The sequence below is a fragment of the Schistocerca piceifrons genome, chromosome 4, assembly GCF_021461385.2.
Source record: "Schistocerca piceifrons isolate TAMUIC-IGC-003096 chromosome 4, iqSchPice1.1, whole genome shotgun sequence".
NCBI lineage: Eukaryota > Metazoa > Arthropoda > Insecta > Orthoptera > Acrididae > Schistocerca > Schistocerca piceifrons.
Window position 1 is genome coordinate 225,394,529 of NC_060141.1, and position 16,224 is coordinate 225,410,752.

Sequence of the window (16,224 nt, forward strand, 5' to 3'; positions counted from 1 at the left end):
CAGTATAAGGAGCTGTCATTGTGTATGTGCAGTGTGTGTGAGGCACTGAACCTTAAATAGTTTTCTAACACCACTAGGTAATATTGTGTACGTGTAGGGGAGGATAGTGTCTGTTAGTGCGTGCGTCAACTACTGGTGGTGTCAACTACTGACGGTGTAAGCTGCCAGCCACAGGAGACATCATCTCCTGGAGGTGTCAGCTACTTGGCATGTCAGCTACTTGGGAAGGGTCAGGAAGTGTTAGTCACTGCTTCTTAAAAAATTATTGCAGATGGTGTGTATGTGCAGTTGGTGGCCTCAAATGCAATGTTGATGCTAGTGTGGGACAATGAAGATAGTTTATTGGGCGCAACAATGATGGTCATCTGAAAAACTTCATGTTAGCCATCAGCTGTAACAAGTTATACTCTATTTTCTAGTGGATTCGGTCGCATCGATCGTCTTGGAGGGAAGAATCCTACAAAACCAAACGAACAATTTGTATACAAGGTAAAACAGTTGTCAAGTTGATCAAGGTAAACGTGTGGAGGCAAATACATAAAATCTGTACACTAAATGGATATGCTCTCTCCTATCGATATGATAAATTCAGAATCATCATAGTCATAGAATTGTTACTGCACTACGTATAAACACGTCATGGTTTCGGTACCAACACAAAACTCACTTCACAACAATTAAACAGAACGAGCAGTAAGTCATTAACACAAGGACTGACCTCTGTTGATATGAGTACATCAAAGAGCTTACGCATTAACAAGAAATCTAGATGTGTTACTATGCAAATATCATCTTTTAGTAGTGGAGTTGTGTCAGATAAGAAGATATCTATTACCAGCCATCAATAAAATTTGAACTATGAAACCCTGTCTCTGAAAGAACATACAATTTACGTTCCGATGCCGCTTATGTCTAATTATTCTATGTAGAACAAAAGACAACAGTACATCCACCAGCAGTCCTAAATAACAAGTCATGGAGATATCTCAATGAAAATATATTAACATACAGTTGATATTTTAAACATTTTTTAGTTGTGAGCTCACCCACCATGTATGTACTTACATAAAATGTAATGGTCAGCCAACCAGTTACACCAATTAAAAAAAAAAACCGCATTAACCAGGTTTCGATAGTTCTAACACTATCTTCACCTCAATAGTGAAATACCTATGGTATAGATAATATACATAAAGTAGACACATATGTGAGAGTCCTTAAAAAAAACACAGAAAATTGTACTTACATGAAATCATATAACCACTTTAAAATTTCAGCAAGTGCACTCGTCAAATGACATGAGTCAACAATAAAAACCAAAATAAAAAGACAGACATTTATCACAGAATTATGAAACCATGGTTGCAGTTGGCGGCACAAGTTAACGGCTGTAGCCGGTTAAGACCGGCACATACACAGCGCAGGACGCATCAGAGTAAACGGCTTGTAAGCCGACACTGCCATGAGATGGACACGAGGGTTAGTAGTGCCATCTAGTAACAAAACGCCAACTTATGAACATCTACGTTAAGAGCAAAATTACATGGCTGTAAGTGTACACTACTAACATATAGTGCCCACATAATAGGCAATATGAAAGTTTCCAAAAATAGTAAATCGATCTATTTACAGGAAATTTTAAATAAAGTAAAAAGAACTGATAGTGACAGTTGCCTAAGGGAAACCGACATTCCCGAAGCTACTGTGGGGAAAAATTCGAAAATCAGGCAATTTTAAGTAACGGCTCTAAACCTTGAAAGAAGTTTTTGTTACGCAACTGTTATTGTTCGTTAAGGATAAAACCGTCTTTAAGCGAGAGGTTGAAAATTTCCAATTCTTCAAGGCTATCGAGTCTGAGAGCTTTTCTCTCGGTGTGTAGTATACTGACATCTTGCATTTCTTTGGATTTGTACCCTGTTATTAACAAGTGGCCGGAAAAGGATGAATTATGAATATTAATGCCCTTTATACCTAGAAGATGCAGTCCAAAACCAACAGTTATATCTCGCCCTGTTTTTACTGTGTAATAGGCCGGACAAGAGTTACAAACGATTTTATAATCTGAATAGAATTGGGGAGAAGAGGAGTTTGTGGCACAACTTGACTAGAAGAAGGGATCGGTTGGTAGGACATGTTCTGAAGCATCAAGGGATCACCAATTTAGTATTGGAGGGCAGAGTGGAGGGTAAAAATCGTAGAGGCAGACCAAGAGATGAATACACTAAGCAGATTCAGAAGGATGTAGGGTGCAGTAGGTACTGGGACATGAAGCAGCTTGCACAGGATAAAGTAGCATGGAGAGCTGCATCAAATCAGTCTCAGGACTGAAGACAACAACAACAACAACAATCTTCAGACATTTGCAAATAAGACTGTGTCGAATCCAGATTGTGAATAAGATAATTTTTAGAGAATTATTTGTAGACAAAGCTACTTTGCAACCATATTTGTTTTGCAGAAGACGCTGTATTCTGTAAGAGACAGTTTCAACAAATGGTATAGGAACAAAAATTTTCGTATCATTTCGGTCATTAATGGAAACGCCCAGAATGGTAATTCTGTTCTTAGTGCCTATTATCTGGGTGCTGTATGTTGCTAGTGTATACCTACGGCCATGTAATTTTGCTCTTAACGTAGATGTTTATAAGTCTGCCGTTTTGATACTAGAGCGCACTACTAACCTTCGTATTCATTTCTTGGTTGTGTCGGCTTACAAGCCAGTCCATGCTTCCTGCACTGTGTATGTGCCGGTCTTAGATGGCTACATTAGTTAATTTGTGCCGCCAATTGCAACCTTGGTTTCATCATTCTGTGATAAATGTCTGTCTTTTTTATTATGATTTTTATTCATGACTCATGGAACACATACATGTCATTTGACGAGAGCACTGTTACTGAAATTTGAAAGTGGTTATGTGATTTCGTGTAAGAAAAGTTTTCTAGTTTCGGCTGAGAATTTTCACATATGTATCTGTGTCATGTATATTATCTCTACCTTACATATTTTTCTAAGTAACTTTTACTACTCTGGTGAAGATAGTCTTAGACCTGCCGAAACCTGGTTAATGTGTTTTTTAAAAATTGTGGGCAACCGGTTGGCTGCCTATTTCATTTTACATAAGTTATAATGACTGTCTACAGATGTTTGTGGAGAACATGTTACCATACCACATAAAATTTACTAGTATAAGACCCCAAAAATAATTAACCTCTGTTGGTACCAGTACATCACAGTGCTTATGTGTATAGGGATATCAAGATACTTCACATTGTAAATATCATCTTTTAGTAATCGGTCTCCTTTGCACACAAAGATAATCGTCACATCCATTAACCACTTGCTATGGTGTTACGTTAATAATGAATTATGTTAGAAAGCTTGCTGAATATAAGAAATTTTATGTACACGTGTATAAAATGGGATAAATGTATAACATTACCATTACTGTACGTTATACCTATCTTTCAAAGAACACGAAAAACATATACTCCACTGCTACAGCGCAACCTAGACCAAAAGTGCTCGTCACCGAGACGGCAAGCACTGTATAACCTGGATCTTGGGTTTCAAACATCCTAGACTTCAGGAACCTCATGACCTAAAACACAGGCAATGTCTCAGTTAGACCTCGGAGGCCACTTAGTGTAGATGGCAAATACCATACTACTACTACGACTTTGTGCTTCAGAGTAACTGAGAAACTACAGGATTTATGAAGCACGCTACACATAATTGGAAGTAGTTCAAGTTTATAAGCAACATAAAAAATGTAACTGTTATGTGGCATCATATTGCACAAACAACAATAACTGACCGTAATTAATCTTCATTTCATTATTAGCAATATAAAAATGTCACACCTATATCTAAATCTACATTATAATCCTGCAATTCTCACTTAGGTTCATGGAACCACCAGCAGACCATTTCTTTACCATTCCAATCGCAAGTGGTGTGTTGGTAGTATGTTCTCTTACATGTCTCCTACTAACTGTGGTTTCTGTTATTTTGTTACAATAATCATTTCTCCATACACAGGCTGGGGGTCACCAAAAATATTGTCATATTCAGAGGAAAAAGTTGGGGATTGAAACTACGTAAAACGCCCTTGTTTTAATGAATACCACTCCAATCGTCTTATGATATCCATGACAATCTCTCCCCAACCGCAAAACGAGCTGCCCTTCTTTGGCCTTTTTGGATATCCTCCGTTCATTCTGTCTAATATGGAACCTATACCGCATAGTAATACTATAGCAAAAGATAGGGAAGCGCTGTTTAGGCAGTCTGCTTAGTAGACCTGTTCCATCTCCTAAGAGCTCTGCTAAAAAAACTCAGTCTTTGATTTACCTTCCCCACAATACTATCTATGTGATCGTTCCAATTTCAATGGTTCGTGACTATAATTCCTAGGTATTTAGTTGAATAGACAGTTTCTATATTTGGTGATTTATCATTTAACTGAAGTTTAACATATTTCTTTCATCACTCATTTGGATAACTTCACAAATTTTCTTATTTGGAGTCAACTACAAATTTCACAGCAACAGCATCGTGTCTAAGTCATTTTGCAGTAGGTTTTGATCTTCTGAAGACTTTATTAGAAGATAAGGATACTATCGTCTGCAAACAATGTACGACGTCTGCTGAATTGTCTGTTAAACATTTTATTCATAGAGTAGGAACAGCAGAGGATCTGTAACACTTTCTTGGGGAAGGCCGGATATCACTTTGTGTTTTACTCGACAACTTTTCGTTCATTACTACGACCTGACAGGAATTCACGAATCCAAACGCACAACTGAGATGGTAGTTCATAGGCACGTTATTTGTTTACTACTGCACAAAATGACCGCGTAAATCGGACTTCGTCCGTGAGGCGAACGAAGAAATTTAAGTATTGTATATGTAAACTTGATCGCCGATACTGAGACAAAATATGTATTCCAAATTGTTCGCTGTAATGTAATCAGAGAGAAAGTCAAAACCTGGATTTCAGTGGACAGATGGGGTCTACTTTTTACAATTGCAGTTTCTGTCTTTTAGTGTGACAGGCCGTAATCCTTGGGTATCAGATAAAAATAGACTGACGGAAAAGACTGCAGCACGAAGAAGGAGTTGTGTGACATAATATAAAGTTGGTAGGCGTGTTTCTTCATCTGAAAGGTGGTAGCTATTCAAATTTCCCGCCAATCAACAAAGGCAGTAGGAGTAATCCAATTAATTACAGGCCCATATTACTAACGTCGATATACAGCAGGATTTTGGAACATATATTGTGTTCGAACGTTATGAATAAATTCGAAGAAAACGGTCTATTGACACACAGTCAACATGGGTTTAGAAAACATCGTTCTTGTGAAACACAACTAGCTCTTTATTCCCTCAAAGTTTTGGGTGCTGTTGCCAAGGGATTTCAAATCGATTCCGTATTTCTGGATTTCTGGAAGGCCTTTGACACTGTACCACTCAATCGGCTCGTAGAGAAACTGCGTGCTTATGGAATATCGTATCAGTTATGTGACTGGATTGGTAGCTACCTGTTAAAGAGGTCGCAGTTCATAGTAATTAACAGAAAGTCATCGAGCAAAACAGAACTGATTTCTGGCGTTCCCCAAAGTAGTGTTATAGGCCCTTTGCTGTTTCGTATCTATATAAACTATTTGGGAGACAATCTGAGCAGCCGTCTTGGGTTATGTGCAGATGACGCTGTCGTTTATGCACTAATAAAGTCAGCAAAAGACCAAAACAAATTGCAAAACACTTTAGAAAAGATATCTGAATGGTGCGAAAATCAGCAGCTAGCCTAAATAACGAAAAGTGTGAAGTCATCCACATGAGTGCTAAAAGGAATTCGGTAAACTACGTTTACACGATAAATCAGTCAAATCGAAAGGCCGTAAGTTCAACTAAATATCTACGTATTGCAATTATGAACAACTTAAAATGTAAGAACCTATAGAAAATGATGTGGGGAAGACTGAGTTTTATTGGAAGGACACTTAAAAAATGTAACAGATCTACTAAGGAGACTGCCTGCACTGCGCTTGTCCGACCTCTTTGAGAATACTGCTGCGCGGTGTGGGATCCTTGCCAGATAGGACTGACAGAGTACATCGAAAAAGCTCGAAGAAAGGCAACACGTTTTGTATTATCGTTTTGTATTATCGTTTTGTATTATCGCGAAATATGGGAGACAATGTCACAGAAATGATACAGGATTTGAGCTGGACATCATTAAAAGAAAGGCGTTTTTCATTGCGACGGGATCCTCTCACGAAGTTCCAATCACTAACTTTCTCTTCCGAATGCAAAAATATTTTGTTGACACAGACCTACATAGGAAGAAACTATCACCACGATAAAATAAGGGAAATAAGAGCTCGCACAAAGAGATATATGATTTCTTTCTTTCCGCGTGCTGTACGAGATTGGTATAATCGAATATTGCAAAGGTGGTTTGATGAACCCTCTGCCAGGCTCTTAAATGTGATGTTCTGTGTGTTCATGTAGATGTAGATGTTGATGTTAATAATTTACATCTTAGTGTACAACACAAATCGATTATTAAAATGTGATCTTTGCATTGCAACTTGTCTAGGTTTCTCATATATACATATATTCTTTGATGTATTCCTATCAGCAGAAGTCAGTTCTCGTGTTACTGTCATAATCATCGTACTGTTTTATCAAAGTTAAGTCAGTTTTGTGCTGGTACCGAAATTGTTACCTGTTACATGTGGTTCTAGAAGCGTTTTGTGACTGATTGCTTTTAAGTTATCCTATAAAGAGTTCTGTTGCATGTCCATCGAAAGTACAGCTTTTATGTAATATCTTCCACATGTTCACCATGATCAACTTGACAACTCATTTGTTTCATCTTGTATGTTTGGTTTTGTCGTTTTAGTCTTCCTGTGAAGACTGTCATTATGAGGGAAACTGATTGAAAATAATGTGTAAATTGCACAACTCTGGCATACATGCAACTCTTCCAATTCCAGCTTTATCGAGTCACCCCATTAAAAATCAGCGATGGTAAATTTAGAGATGGGGCAACGACGCCCAGTTGGCAGGGTGACTTCTGTTGATCAAACAAATAGTACTGGGACTAGTGGTATTGATGGCCTGTTGAGATGATGTCTTTCGATAATCTGCATGTCCATTTTGCCCACTTGGCGAAATATGTTGCTTTGATATTGCATCAGTGAGGATGGGAAGGCTTCAGCAAGTCTAATTGTCATGTCTCTTCTGGTTATGCCTTCTAAATTTAGAACAAGACTCGACTTATTTTCCATTGCGTAATAATTGCTGAACAGTTAACATGAGATGCACAATACCATACCAATACCACCAACAGGATAAACCGTTGTCTTGCAAGTATTACAGTGACATAAATTACATATACCGTCAGTGAATGAGTGTTTGATCAGTCAGTTATTCTCTTTATGTTGAGGGTGATTTCATGGAATATCCTGTAATCATACCATCGTTGGAAGCCTCAGTGAAGAAAATACTATTGTTCAATACATCATAAAGTTTAAATGACACTGGCAGTAACAGCAAACATCTTTTAGGGCATGACGTTCGATCAGGAGTTATTCCCAGTTATGATCTTCGGAAATCTCGGATACAGTGACGTATTTATGTGATGATCCAATGCTGAACATTGCCAAGTTCAAAAGAAATACCTAACTGTACTCAGCGGAAGGGGATCAACATAGAATTTGTGCTCGTGATATCTAGCAAACAGTGAAAATTTTCGTTAATGTAGAGTACACTCATCGGCAGAAACGCACATTGAAGAACCTAATGAACTCTGGCTATGCCTCAGAGATATCTATAGATGAATAACTAAGCTGGCGTACGTATGTTTACCGTTTTTTAGGAAACTTGAAGACCAAAATAATTCAATTTTCGTGTCAAACTACACAACCTACTGAAGATGTCAAACGAATACCTTGGTAAATGCTCTACATCAAAGTGCGAGAATATGTGTGATTTCTCGACACCAGATGTGAGTCTGGAACAGTGATTATGCTTAAACTTATTCATGTATCCTGCTGTATCTGGTAGTTTACAAGTAAAAAGTAATTCGTAAGAGGTGTATGTGTGTGTGTTTTCTTGCCCTATAAAATACCCTCAGACTTCAAGAAGAATATAATAATTCCAATCCCAAAGAAAGCAGGTGTTGACAGATGTGAAAATTATCGAACTATCAGCTTAATAAGTCACAGCTGCAAAATACTAACACGAATTCTTTACAGACGAATGGAAAAACTAGTAGAAGCCAACCTCGGGGAAGATCAGTTTGGATTCCGTAGAAACACTGGAACACGTGAGGCAATACTGACCTTACGACTTATCTTAGAAGAAAGATTAAGGAAAGGCAAACCTACGTTTCTAGCATTTGTAGACTTAGAGAAAGCTTTTGACAATGTTGACTGGAATACTCTCTTTCAAATTCTGAAGGTGGCAGGGGTAAAATACAGGGAGCGAAAGGCTATTTACAATTTGTACAGAAACCAGATCGCAGTTATAAGAGTCGAGGGACATGAAAGGGAAGCAGTGGTTGGGAAGGGAGTAAGACAGGGTTGTAGCCTCTCCCCGATGTTGTTCAATCTGTATATTGAGCAAGCAGTAAAGGAAACAAAAGAAAAATTCGGGGTAGATATTAAAATTCATGGAGAAGAAATAAAAACTTTGAGGTTCGCCGATGACATTGTAATTCTGTCAGAGACAGCAAAGGACTTGGAAGAGCAGTTGAATGGAATGGACAGTGTCTTGAAAGGAGGATATAAGATGAACATCAACAAAAGCAAAACAAGGATAATGGAATGTAGTCTAATTAAGTCTGGTGATGCTGAGGGAATTAGATTAGGAAATGAGACACTTAAAGTAGTAAAGGAGTTTTGCTATTTGGGGAGCAAAATAACTGATGATGGTTGAAGTAGAGAGGATACAAAATGTAGACTGGCAATGGGAAGGAAAGCGTTTCTGGAGAAGAGAAATTTGCTAACATCGAGTATAGATTTAAGTTTCAGGAAGTCATTTCTGAAAGTATTTGTATGGAGTGTAGCCATGTATGGAAGTGAAACAGGGACGATAAATAGTTTGGACAAGAAGAGAATAGAAGCTTTTGAATTGTGGTGCTACAGAAGAATGCTGAAGATTAGATGGGTAGATCACATAACTAATGAGGAAGTATTGAATAGGATTGGGGAGAAGAGAAGTTTGTGGCACAACTTGACCAGAAGAAGGGATCGGTTGGTAGGACATGTTCTGAGGCATCAAGGGGTCACCAATTTAGTATTGGAGGGCAGCGTGGAGGGTAAAAATCGTAGAGGGAGACCAAGAGATGAATACACTAAGCAGATTCAGAAGGATGTAGGTTGCAATAGGTACTGGGAGATGAAAAAGCTTGCACAGGATAGAGTAGCATGGAGAGCTGCATCACACCAGTCTCAGGACTGAAGACCACAACAACAACAACAAAATACCCTGCATATTAATGTAGTCATTTACTTAACAAAACGAGTGCGTGAGAAATAGCTCCCCTTCATAAGGACTTTGTAATGGAACTGAAATGATGGCGGGCTGACAGTAATTTGGAGCCCGCGCGTCGGAAACGGGCGCGCTCGTGTGAGACTGCCAGGGAGTGCACCCTGATGCCATCTATTGGCGAAACTGGGAATTAGCGCTGCCTGTCAGACAATGCACTAAGCTCTCGGAGTCAAATGTATTCTTTTTCTTGGTAATTATAAGTTATTACTGTATGATTTAATGTTATAAAGCGCTAGTAGTAAATTATTATGACTGGTATGAACTCCAGGGTAATAAATATAAATATTCTTAAATACTAAATGATTTCGGTGAAAAGGTGGTAGGGGAACGCCCCCACTCTTGGTGATACGAGCATGGCTAGAGGTAGCTGGAGACACAGGGACGGAACAATGGAATGGCCTGGGGAGTGTTGACGTGACCGGACGTGCATAACTGTGCTCACGCAAAAGTGATTGTGCAACAGCGAAGAGGCGAATATCGTCGCCGTTTGTGGAGTAGAACACGACGAATGGTTGTCGAAGCCATCTCTATGCCACTGGTGCTGATTGTAAGAGTTCCTGCGCCCAGATTTTATGGCGGACGTGCAGTAGCTTATACGAGTGCTACAGCTCGTAGTTCCAGCCGCCATTGAGGGCATGAGGCGTGAAGAGCTGCGTTAGCCACATACATCTCACCACCAGCACTGACACGTCTACCCAAGGCAAGACTGCTTGCAATTGTTAAGTCGAACTTTGTATACATGTAAAAGGAGAATAGCAGTTTTCTTTTGTGCAAGTGCAGAAGACAGAATATAGTAATGAGTAAAATTACGACGCATGTTGTTCATTGTAAAGTGTAGTAACCTGAAACATAGTGTAGTGAAATCAGACTGAGGCCACCATCGCCTCTTTCATTTACAATTCTTTTGGGTGTAGAATACTTTAGCGTATAAGAATGTTGAAAAGAGCAATGGTCACACCAGAATGAGTCGCCTATTTATAGTTACTTAAATTTTTCTGAGTAACCTTTCAAGTAAAGTCACTTAACTAATTCTATATCAATTGTCCAAAGAGTAATATGCAAAATCATTAAATAAGTTGAAGGATAGAATTTTGTTAACCTAAGTTGCATAAGTTGTCTTGGTGGTAATTACCAAGCCAACTCACAGAAATTGAGAGAGTATTTGCTTTGTAGAATCACCTAGAATGATCAGAAATAGTAATATTCAGAATTAAGTTTAAATTCAACTCAAGCTGTTTCACTTTTGAAACGAGCCAAAAAACTGATTTATTCTTTTGCTCCTTCAGAGCTGGCGACCGTAGTTATAAGTATTTTCAGGAGGATTCGACGGTATGTCTGCTGCTCTCGTCGTGCTGATAGGATTACCCACTGCTGCTAGCAGTGGTGATTGGATACATAAGCTCACTACCAAGTTAAGTGGGTCAGGTAGGCAGTGTTACCGTGTGAACTGTAGGGCACTGTAGGCCGTGGATCGAACCCATTCAATCATCACAGCTCTTTGGGAAATAGTCCGGTTAGGAGTGTACTAATCATTAGGTAAATACTGGCGATTAACGGTCAAAAATGTATACGCAAGGGAATTTAGCAAGGTCCATGTAGCACCTAATTAGTGTGGTGCAATGGCGCGGGTAGGAGTGGAGTAAAAGTGAGCTGAGCTTGTGGCAGCTGTGCTGTATTCAAAGATTAACAACGTGAATTCACTACTACCTCTTACCATTAGGACTGAGCTATTTACGGTTAAAATACGTAGCAGTAAGCGCAAAGGCGTGACAGCTACAAGTCCGTATTGGCTTTATACATACGGAATTAGGAAGCGGGTCTTTCCATCAGTGGAGGGGGTTAAAACAACCGAGTCAGTTGAGAACATACCCCATTTACTGATGGAAAGATTCGGCGGTTCGGTCGCAACTTCTTAGTAACTGGCTGGTCTTTCAGTAATATTGAACAAAGGACTATTCAAAGACATTGAATTTTCTCATTTGAGAAGACAGAAGGAGCGATCTGTTTTATTTGCCAAAAACATGCTAAAGCTAGTATCGCATAAATATTTCCTTATTGAAAACCTCAGATTCTGACTGACTTTGCTTTCATCTGCAGGTCTTAAAAATATTTTTGCAATGGAACGTGTTCAGTTTAAGTTCGACTTCATGCCAAGTGGTGACGTGGATAAAAATCACCACATTATGTAAGGTTTGTCAGAACTAAAATATTTAAAAACATAAAGCACCTTGTGCAAATTGCTATGTCCACACACAACACACACACACACACACACACACACACACACACATATATATATATATATATATATATATATATATATATATATATATATATATATATATATATATGGCACATACGTTTACATAACCTGGAGAATATATCAGTGTAATGTGTACTGTGTTTTTGTGACGTAATAATCATCTATGAGCGGTATATGTATGGATGTATCTATTTCCACAAGGTACTTTATGTTTTTAAATATGTTAGTGATGACAAATCTTTCATAATGTGCTGTCTTTTATCCACATGACGACTTGGCAAAAGGTCCAATTTAGAATGAACATATTTCACAACAAAAACTTTTTTAAGACCTGAAGATGACAGAAAAATCTGTCGAAATCGTTTGTATTAAATAAAAAAAGTTAATGCGATCTTGGCTTTAGAACCTTTTTAGTAACGAATCAAGGTGTATGAATTCTTGGTCAACAAGTTCTCATATGAACAGAGTCAAATTCTAAATTCAGGAGGAACAAGAGGAAGTAACGTCATTATTAAATATGATGACGTACAAGGCTGTGCACTGATGCAATCTCAAAGCATGTCTTTCTTTCGCCAAGCCGAGATAAATGTAAGAAGGGGAGGGAGGGGGTAATGACAGTCAATATATCAACTGACCATCACTTGCATTACCCTATATGCTACAGGGGGGGGGGGGGGGCGGCAGTGGTAGTTAACTTGCAAAATGACCATCATTGCTCCAACTTGTAGACAGACCATCATTGACCCAATCTGTAAACTAAACATCATTGCTCCACACTGGTATCAACCATACATGTGGGGTAATGGCAATCACTCACTGCACATACACACAGTATTATACCCATGCGACAATACTGATGTAAGAACCAGTAGCTGACATCCACCAGAAGCTTACATCCATACCAGCTGGTACCCAGTAGCTGATCCTCCTAGTTGGTGGCAGCTCTCTCTCCTGCATATGCACACTGTTGGCATCTGGTGTTCAGACACTGTTTAAGATCCAGCAGCTGGTACCTACGACACATAAACACTGTCAACTTCTAATGTTATAATACAGTTTTCAGACCGAGTAACTATCATTATCTGTATTAGAATCATGTTTCAGTTCTGAATGCCAATTTGTTTGTATCAGCTATCACTGCTTTGCCTGCTTAGCCTTTTTTTCAGTTTTACAACTGTTACTTGGGATGGTGAATGAAAAGGAAAAGCAGGTTCACGTACAAAGAACAGCCAATGACCCAAGCTTTGGTTGCTTTAAAAATCGGGTGACTACAGCTAGTGCTAATAAAACAAAGACCATATAAGAATATGAAGTATAAAAGTTCTGAAAAATATTCAGTAAAAAACACAAAAAAATCTCCTGTGCGCTAAGTCAAGAAAGTGAAGCTTGGTTGGTTAATCAAATATTGGGGGGTCAAAATAGTGAAGTCTCTATTAGTTGAAGTCAACTGATAGTAGACATCCAAAAACTAGTTGCAGAGTTGGAGATCGAACTTAATTCAAGCGTGGGAAAAGTGGCCAGAAGTTAACAGAATTGTGCTTCAAGAGATATAAATACATTACTTAAAAAAGCCTAAGCACAGTGACTCCCTCCAGATTGAATGTTACCTAAGAAAGACCAAGAAGAGAGTATGTACCCCGTGTTGTGCCATCAGGAGTTTACCAACACTAAAAGTATGAGAAGATAAAATAACTACTACTACAGTACATTCAGTAAAAATGTGGAGAAAGGTACGAAAAATGTTAATAAATAAAAAATATTGTTATGTTATTTATGTTTATGAATAAATGAATATGCATTTTACAATAAATTTCACTTTCAATTCAAATTACACATCCTCATTGAAAAAAGAATATTTGAGGGCAATGAATTGTTTGCTCTAACATGATGAAGTGTGGGGTATCTGGTTAAATTTTGCGGTAACATGGCGATCTATAGGAAAATTTGTTAAATAATTATTGTAACACTAATTGCATGCTATGGTGTTCCATGGTGTAACCATGAGTGTGTTCCATCACAAAAGTTATTTGTTTAAGGTACTAGGATGTAAGATTCTTGTGGCCTGGCAAACGTGTGAGATCGGAAAAAACACCAAATATTGAGACAGTGGGTGAAGCTGACAGAATACTTATCACTGAGAACTCACCTGTTTACTTAATAAAAAGCGTTTTACATGCTGGAATAATGAATTACAAAGCGTGCAGGGAAGGGAGTAAATATTTTCATGACTGTATGTGACTGTATGGAAAGCATCACATTTTCGTGGTCCAGGAAAATAGTTTCATACACATATCTTACATTGATATGGAGTTTAGTGATTATTTTATTTTACAAGAATATATCTGCTCTCATAGATTTACGTAATTACTTATTTCATGATCGATGACCTTAGCATTTTTGTCCCATGGGAACTGTCTACCACTTATTTCATTTTTCAAAACAGCTAAGCATTAATCTGTACGCTAAACGTAACGCAGTCATTTGATAGGTAACTTTCATGGATGACTTTTGAATCACGTGACCCATCGTATGGGAGAGTAGTCACGTTGACCATATCTTTGGAATCGTGATTTTTTTGGTGTAAAATGTAGCCTATGTGTTGGTTCAGAGTATAAGCTACCTCCAGTTGATATTTCATTAAAATCTGTCCTTCCGCTTAGGTGTAAAGGAGAAACGAACATACTAACTGGGTGAAGAAAAACTAAGCATTTTCTAATTCAGTACAGTGCCAATTTTATAATATTTGTATGTGTAACAATCTCACTTGCCTTCTCATGTGAGCTTGTTTCCAGTTGATACGCTTGCATATCATAACCAAGTCTTCCTGTAATCTGTTGCAAAGCATTTAAATGACACTGTCATTGTGAGCACATTAGAAGGTGTAAGGTATGCCTGACGCTCAGTGGCTAAATTGCAATGCGCTTACAGGCAAGTATGGGTTTAACTCTTTGAGAATTGTATAAACATCATATTGATTACGTTGAATCGTATAACATAGGAGGCATTAAACAACGAAAGTAATTTCCACAAATACAATACAGTTCAAAAGTGAAAGAAAATATAGTTTTTCTTAAGGTAATTATTTTAGTACATTCCTCATTAAACAATTGAGATCAATAAATATCTAGTACTGTAGTGGCGTGGCAAGACAGCCAAGCCACTCGGAGGTAGCCGAAAGGCACGCGTTAAGCTCACGCAGACTGGCGTGAGGTCTGGAACAGGTCAGAGAAATAAGACTAGCAAAACAGGAGGTACTGGTAGAATACTTAACTTTAATCCACAATCGGTGTACATCTCTCTTGACTGTAGATAATTTCCATTTCAATATACACTGGTAATGGCGCCTTGCTAGGTCGTAGCAAATGACGTAGCTGAAGGCTATGCTAACTATCGTCTCGGCAAATGACAGCGTATCTGTCAGTGAACCATTGCTATGAACGTCGGCTGTACAGCTGGGGCGAGTGTTAGGAAGTCCCTCTAGACCTGCCGTGTGGTGGCGCTCGGTCTGCAATCACTGACAGTGGCGACACGCGGGTTCGACGTATACTAAGGGACCGCGGCCGATTTGAAGGCTACCACCTAGCAAGTGTGGTGTCTGGCGGTGACACCACATTCCTCCCCCGCAAATCGGCGAACGGTTGTGTTATAAGGCTTCCGCCCGCCGTGGGGAGGACCCCATGTTGACGTAAGCGACGAGGTGTGGAGCCTAACAACAGGCGAGGCTGTGCCACCCGCATCCGGCCATTCGGTCCGAGGGGAGCTAGGAAACGCCTGAAAACCTAGTCCAGGGTGCACGCCAACATGCGGTGTAAGCGCCCTTAGAGAGACAGGAGGGGCCGAAGGGTCGATCTCCATCGGGGCTGGGCAGCCGACGGGCGAAGACGACATCTGGTCCGGATCGGGCAAGAGTTCCATGTCGGAGGACAGCTGGTCACGGGAAGCGATCGGCGGCGCGTGACCTAGGGAGGCACCCGGCGGTTGCAGCGACGCGTCCAGTGCGGGCGTCGCCGGCGAGAGAACAGGCGGCGGCGGCGGCCCGTCGCCATGGGGCAAAATGGAAGGCAGCGTCGGTAACACCTGGGGATGAGGCGAGCCAGTAGATGGGTCCCCAGGGCGCTGACCGGACGGCACCGTCGCTGAAAGCAGACGGGGAGCGGCAGAACCCGTGCGACGACAGAGGCGCAGCTGATTGAGATGCCGACGCACCTCACCAGAGGCCCCAAAAACCAAATACATAGCGCGGCCGAGGCAGTGAAGAATGCGCCCTGCGAGCCAACGCCTTGAACCTCGATAGTTGCGATAGTATACAACGTCGCCTGGAGCAAAAGCAGGTGGCTGCCGCTGCACGGGAACCTGATGCGGCGGATGTAGCAAAGACATCAAGGTTCGATGAGGACGA